This window comes from Loxodonta africana, chromosome 4 (assembly GCF_030014295.1).
Source record: "Loxodonta africana isolate mLoxAfr1 chromosome 4, mLoxAfr1.hap2, whole genome shotgun sequence".
Classification (NCBI taxonomy): domain Eukaryota; kingdom Metazoa; phylum Chordata; class Mammalia; order Proboscidea; family Elephantidae; genus Loxodonta; species Loxodonta africana.
Genome location: NC_087345.1, coordinates 105,793,164 through 105,800,548, shown reverse-complemented (window position 1 = coordinate 105,800,548; position 7,385 = coordinate 105,793,164). Strand labels below are relative to the sequence as shown.

Below are 7,385 nucleotides of genomic sequence, written 5' to 3'. Positions count from 1 at the left end.
TCCAAGGAGCGCCTGATGGATTTGAACTGCTGACGTATTGGATGGGTGTTGGACTTTGTCAAATGCCTTTTCTGCATCAATTGATATGATCAATGGTTCTTTTGTTTTATTTATATGGTGGATTACACTGATGTTGAACCATCCCTGCATACCTGGTATGAATCCCACTTGGTCATGGTGAGTTTTTTTTTTTTTTTTTTTTTTGATATGTTGCTGAATTCTGTTGACTAGAATTTTGTTGAGGATTTTTGTATCTAAGTTCATGAGGGATATTGAGCTTGGGAGTATTCCTTCCTTTCCTATGGTCTGAAATGCCTTTAGTAGTAGTGATGTTAGTTCTTCTCTGAAAGTTTTGTAGAATTCTCTAGTGAAGCCGTCAGGGCCAGGGCTTTTTTTGTTGTTGTTGTTGGGAGTTTTTTAATTGCTTTTTCAATCTCTTCTTTTGTTATAGGTTTATTTGATTGTTCTACCTCTGTTTGTGTTAGTTTAGGTTGGTAGTGTGCTTCTAGAAATTTGTCCATTTCCTCTAGGTTTTCAAATTTGTTAGAGTACAGTTTTTCATAGTATTCTGTTATGATTCTTTTTAATTTCAGTTGTATCTGTTGTGCTAGTGCCCATCTCATTTCTTATTTGTGTTATTTGCTTCCTTTCCTGTTTTTCTTTTGTCAGTTCGGCCAGTGGTTTATGGGTTTTGTTAACCTTTTCAAAGAACAAGTTATTGGTTTTGTTAACTCTTTCAATTGTTTTTCTGTTTCATTTAATTCAGCTCTAATTTTTATTATTTGCTTTCTTCTGGTGCCCGAGGGCTTCTTTTGCTACTCTATTTCTATTTGTTCAAGTTGTAGGGTTAATGCTTTGATTTTGGCCCTTTCTTCTTTTTTGATGTGTGCATTAATTGCTTTAAATTGACTCTAGCACTGCTTTTGCTGTGTCCCAAAAGTTCTGATACGATGTGTTTTCATCCTCATTTGATTCTGTGAATTTCTCTATTCTGTCTTTAATTTTTTCTATAACCCTGTAGTTTTTGAGCAAGGTGTTGTTCAGTTTCCATGTGTTTGATTTTTTTTCCTTGCTTTTTCTGTTATTGATTTCTACTGTTATGGCTTTATGGTCAGAAAAGATGCTTTGTAATATTTTGATGCTTTAGATTCTTTTAAGGCTTGATTTATGACCTAATATGTAGAATTTTTTTTTTTTTTTTTTTTTTTTTTTTTTTATGTAGTCTATTCTGGAGAACATTCCATGTGTGTTGGAAAAGAAAGTATACTTGGCTGCTGCTGGGTGGAGTGCTGTATATGTCTATGAAGTCAAGTTGGTTGATCATTTAGATCTTTGGTGTCTTTATTGAGCTTCTTTCTGGATGTTTTGTCCTTCACTGAAAGTGGGGTGTTGAAGTTTCCTACTACTGTCGTCTATCTATCTCTCTTTTCAATGCTGTTAGAGTTTGTTTTATATGTTTTGGAGCCCTGTCATTGGGTACGTAAACATCTGATATTGTTACGTCCTCCTGGTGTATTGACCCTTTAATCACTGTATAGTGTCCTTCCTTATCCATTGTGGTGGATTTTACTTTAAGGTCTATTTTGTCAGAAATTAATATTGCCACTCCTTCTCTTTTTTGATTGTTGTTTGCTTGATATATTTTTTTCCCATCCTTTGAGTTTTAGTTTGTGTCTTTAAGTCTAAGATGTATCTCTTGTAGGCAGCATATAGATGAATTGTGTTTTTTTATCCATTCTGCCACTGTCTGTCTCTTTATTGGTGCATTTAGTCCATTTACATTCAGTGTAATTTTTGATAGGCATGAGCTTAGTGCCGTCATTTTGATGTCTTTTTTTTGTATGTGTTGTTTCTTTATTCCACTTAATTTTCTGTGCTGAGTTGTTTTTCTTTATGTATTTTTTTTTCATCTTTTTCATCCTTGATTTTGTGTTTGCTGAGTCTTCGTGTTTTTTATTTTGATGTGTAGGATTTTTAGTTTCCTTTGTGGTTACCTTAATATTTACCCATATTTTTTAAAGTTTAAACCAATCTTTTATTTCTTTATATCGCCTTGACTTCCTCTCCATATGAAAGATCTCTGTCTTCATTTTTTAGCCCCTTTTTATTTGTTTTAATGTCATCTTTTACATAATGATGTCTCTGTTACCCTATTTTGAGTGTTTTAGCTTTGATTTATTTTGTGATTTCTCTGTCTGGGTTGATATCTGGTTGGTCTGTCCTGTGTTCTAGTCTTGGGTTGTTGTCTGATGTTGTTGATTTTCTAACCAAAGAACTCCCTTTAGTATTTCTTATAATTTTGGTTTGGTTTTTGCAAACTCCCTAAACTTCTATTTATCCAGAAATGTCCTAATTTTGCCATCATATATGAGAGACAATTTTGCTGGGTATATAATTCTTGCCTGGCAATTTTTTTCTTTCAAGGCTTCATATATGTTATCCCATTGCGTTCTTGCCTGCATGGCTTCTGCTGAGTAGTCCAGGCTTAGTCTTATTGATTCTCCTTTGTACATGACTTTTCGTTTATCTCCAGCCACTCTTAAAATTCTCTTTGTCTTTGATTTTGGCATGTTTGATTATAATACATCTTGGTGACTTTCTTTTGAGATCTACCTTGTGTGGGGTTTGATAAGTATCTTGGATATATATCTTCTCATCTTTCATGATATCAGGGAAGTTTCCTGCCAACAAATCTTCAACAATTCTCTCTGTATTTTCTGTCCTCCCACCTTTTCTGGTACTCCAATCACTGGTAGGTTATTCCTCTTGGTACAGTCCCTCATAATTCTTAGGGTTTCTTCATTTTTTTAAAATTCATTTATCTGATTTTTCCTCAAATATGTTGGTGTCAAGTGCTTTATCTTCAGTCTCACTAATTCTGACTTCCATTGCCTCAGTTCTGCTCCTATGACTTTCTATTGAGCTGTCTAATTCTGAAATTTTATTGTTAGTCTTCTGGATTTCTGTTTGCTGTCTCTCTATGGATTCATGAAGCCTATTAAATTTTTCATTATGCTTTTCTTTAATCTTCTTAAGTTTCTCTGTTGCTGTCTCTGTGTGCTTCTTGGCTTGTTTTGTGTTTTGCCTGATCTCCTTCCTGATCTCTTGAAGAGTTCTGTTTATTAATCTTTTGTATTCTACCTCCGGTAGTTCCAGGAAGTTCTCTTCATCTGGAAGATATCCTGATTCTTTGTATTGGGAGCTTGCTGAGGCCATCATGTTCTGCCTCTTTATGTGATTTGATATTGACTGTTGTCTCCAAGCCATCAATAAGTTATTGTATTTATTTATTTTGTGTTTGCTTACTGTGTTCTAGCTTCTTGTTTTGGTTTGATATACCCAAATAGGCTGCTCACGTGAGCTACTTCATTGCTGGCCCCCTTGAAGCTCTAACATCCTGTCACCAGGAGGTTAGAGCTGTTACTAAGTATATGAGCCCAAGAGTCCATTTACTTTTCTTGTATGGATTCAGCTCAGGTGTCCAGGTAGTTGGTCACCAAGTGTGTGGTGCAGGCTCTCACCTACAATCCTAGATGCACAGAGGTGATTAGAGTAAGCATAGGTGTCTTGCTATAGTAGAGGGTCATATGCTGAGCAAGACAGGGGCCTGACAGCCAAAGCTGAATGTCTCTGAGGTAAGCACGTCCCTGTTCCATACAGCACGTAGGTCGGTGAGTTTTGGAGCCAGACTGTGGGCACCCAATGCTGTTGGCTGTAAGGACTAGGAGGCACCACTTATTCTTGGACTCCTGTCACAGGTGGCTATGTGGTATGGGTGGAGCCACCAGTCCTCAGGCCCCTGATGTGGGTAGGTGAGGACCCTGCTTAATAGGCATGGTGGTGTCAAATGTCACAAACCTGCCTCTCCACCATATAGCTGAAAGAGTTGAAGTTAGACTTCAGGTATATACCCTGTTGTACTGTGCTAATAAGGGTCTATGCTGTTGAAATGGGCCCACACAGGTCTATGCAGGGTTGAAAGGCATTCATATCTATGGAGCCCTTATGCCTGTGCCTAGTCAAAGGAGCTGCTTCTGCCTCGAGTTCCTGGCTTAGGGGAGCCAGCAGATTATTGATTTCCTGTTTGTTAATTTTTCCATCTTCAAGGCTGGGAGAATGGCTCAGAGCACATGATGGGTCTTACTTCCAGTCCAGGGGATGCGACATTCTCTGAAGCCAGCTCAGAAATCCAGTGCAGAGTGGGAAGGGGGTTGGTAAGTGGGAGAGATGTTTTTCTCAAAGGGTTATTTTTTGATTTGTGTGGTAGGTTTGACACATGTACTTGTCTTTTGCCAGTTGAGTGCTGCTTTTCACTGATTCTGGAGGCATGAGTAGATTCTCCACTGCTTGGTCTCTTCTGATGTGGAAAATGTGTCTCAAACACCACTGCTTGTCTCACCATGTTCACGCCAGTGGATCTGGCCTGCAGTGTGCCGGTTCCTGTTGGGTCAGGTCTGGCAACACCTTGCTTTCTGAACCATCTCTCTCTCCCTCTGCCACTCAGTCTGATTCCTCAAATTTGCCTTTGATGTTCAGGGCTCCTAAATTGTCATATATAATCAATTCACTTGTTTTTTTCTGGTCTTTGTTGTAACAGGGACCACAGGAAGTATCTGACTACTCCACCATCTTGGTCCCGCTTCTCCCTTTCATCTTCTTTTGATGCTTCCTGTGTTGTTTAATATTTTTTCTGTATTGCAACTTGAGGCTTCAATTTTTTCTTCAGTTCTTTCAGCTTGAGAAATGCTGAGCACATTCTTCCGTTTTTGCTTTCTAATTCCAGGTCTTTGAACATATCATTATAATACTTTGTCTTCTCCACAACCTTTTGAAATCTTCTCTTCAGTTCTTTTACATCATCATTTCTTCTATTTGACTTTCAAGAACAGGTTTTAGAGTCTATTCTGACATCCATTTAGGTCTTTTATTTCTTTCCTGTCTTTTTAATGACTTCTAGCTTTCTTCATGTATGATGTCCTTCCACAACTAGTCTGGTCTTCAGTCATTAGTGTTCAACACTTCAAATCTATTCTTAAGGTAGTCTCTAAATTCAGGTGGGATGTATTCAAGGTCATACTTTGGCTCTTGTGGACTTGTTCTAATTTCCTTCAGTTTCAACTTGAACTTGCATATGAAAAATTGATGGTCTGTTCCACCATCAGCCTCTGGCATTGTTCTGACTGATAATATTGAGCTTTTCCATCATCTCTCCACAGATGTAGTCAATTTGATTCCTGTGTGTTTCATCTGGTGATGTCCATGCGTACCAAACCCAAACTAAACCAACTGCTGTAGAGTCGATTCCGACCCATAGTGACCCTATAGGACAGGGTAGAACGTCCCCATAGAGTTTCCAGGGAGTGCCTGGCAGATTTGAACTGCTGACATCTTGGCTAGCAGACATAGCACTTAGCCACTACGCCACCAGGGTTTCCATCCATGTGTACAGTCGTTGTTTATGTTGTTGAAAAAGGTATTTGCAATGAAGAAGTTGTTGGTCTTGCAAAATTCTATCATGTGATCTCCAGCATTGTTTCTATCACCAAGCCCATATTTTCCAGCTACCGATCCTTCTTTGTTTCCAACCTTTGCATTTCAATCACCAGTAATTATCAATGCATCTTGATTGCATGTTTGATCAATTTCAGACTGCAGAAGCTGGTTCAAATCTTCAATTTCTTCATCTTTGGCCTTAGTGGTTGGTGCATAAATTTGAATAATAGTCGTATTAACTGGTCTTCCTTGTAGATGTATGATTATCATTCTATCACTGACAGAAGTTTACTTCAGGATAGATCTTGAAATGTTCTTTTTGACAACAAATGTCATGCCATTCCTCTTCAATTTTTCATTCCCAGCATAGTAGACCATAAGATTGTCCCTTCAAAATGGCCAACACTCATCCATTTCAGCTCACTAATGCCTAGGATACTGATCTTTCTGCATTCTATTTCATTTTTGATGATTTCTAATTTTCCTAGATTCATAGTTCATACATTCCACATTCTAATTATTAATGGATGTTTGCAGCTGTTTCTGCTTATTTTGAGTCATGCCACATCAGGAAGTGAAGGTCCCCAAAGCGTGACTTCATTCACTTCATCAAGGTTGACTCTTCTTTGAAGAGGCAGCTCTTCCCCAGTTGTCTTTTGAGTGCCTTCCAATCTGGGGGGCTCATCTTCCAGCACTACATCAGACAATGTTCTGCTGCTATTCATAAGGTTTTCACTGGCTAATCCTTCTCAGAAATGGACCACTAGGGCCTTCTTCCTAGTCTATCTTAGCCTGGAAGGTCAGCTGAAACCTGTCCACCAGGGGTGACCCTCCTGGTATTTGAATACTGGTGGCATAGCTTCTAGCATCACAGCAATGCAGAAGCCCCTACAGTATAACAAACTGACAGACACCTGGTATCTCTGGTACTCTCGTTTCTCTTGAGATCATATAAATCTTTTGCCTTTTACTAAACATTTTTGTGGAGAGGAACAACTCTGAGTTTTAAATCAATAAACTATTCTAGGGTACTGAAAAAGAGAAAATACTCTTCTAACTCATTCTACGATGCCACTATTATTTTGATGTCTAATGTGACAGGGAGAGCAAAATATAAATAAATTAATTAAATAAAACAAATGGAAAAAGATTGAGAGCTTTCCCATGAAGTTGGGAACAAGACAAGGGTGCCTGCTCTCCTCACTTCTATTTAATATTGTATTAGAAGTTCTAGCCAGAGCAATATGACCAAGGAAAAGCAATAAAAGGTATCCAGATTGGAAAAGAAGTAAAATTATCTCTATTCATGGATGATATGATCGTATGTATAGAAAACCCCAAAGTCCACAAGAAAACTTTTAGAGCTGATAGAGGATTTCAGCAAAGTCTCAGGGAACGAGCTCAACAAACAAAAATCAGTTGTGTTTCTATACACCAGCAATGAAAAATCTGGAAGGGAAATTAGGGAAACAATTTAATTTATAATATCATCTATGACAATAAAATACCTAGGAATAAATATAAGCAGGGACGTGAAAGATTATACAATGAAAAATATAACGCATTGCTGAAAGAGATTAAAGAGGACTTAAATAGAAAGATGTTCATTCAATGTTTATAGATTGGAAGACTTAATATTGTGAAGATGTCAATACTATCCAAAATGATCTACAGATTCAAAGCAATTCCAATCAAAATTCCAACAGCCTTCTTGACAGAAGTAGAAAATCCAATCCTCAACTTTATATGGGAAGGCAAGAGGTCATGAATAGATAAAACAAAGTTGAAAGAGAAGAACAAAGTAGAAGGCCTCACACTTTCTGATTTAAAAACATATTATGCAACTACAGTAATCAAAATAGCCTGGTACTGGTATAACAATAGACACATAG

The 7,385-nt window shown here is 37.7% G+C and overlaps 1 non-coding gene across 1 annotated transcript; it reads left to right on the top strand.

The window, feature by feature from the left end:
• The first annotated feature begins 6,419 nt into the window (after positions 1-6,419).
• Positions 6,420-6,540, top strand: LOC111748504 (U5 spliceosomal RNA). The gene has a single exon (XR_002784217.1). It is a non-coding gene; the product is annotated as a U5 spliceosomal RNA (small nuclear RNA).
• Positions 6,541-7,385: the final 845 nt, after the last annotated feature.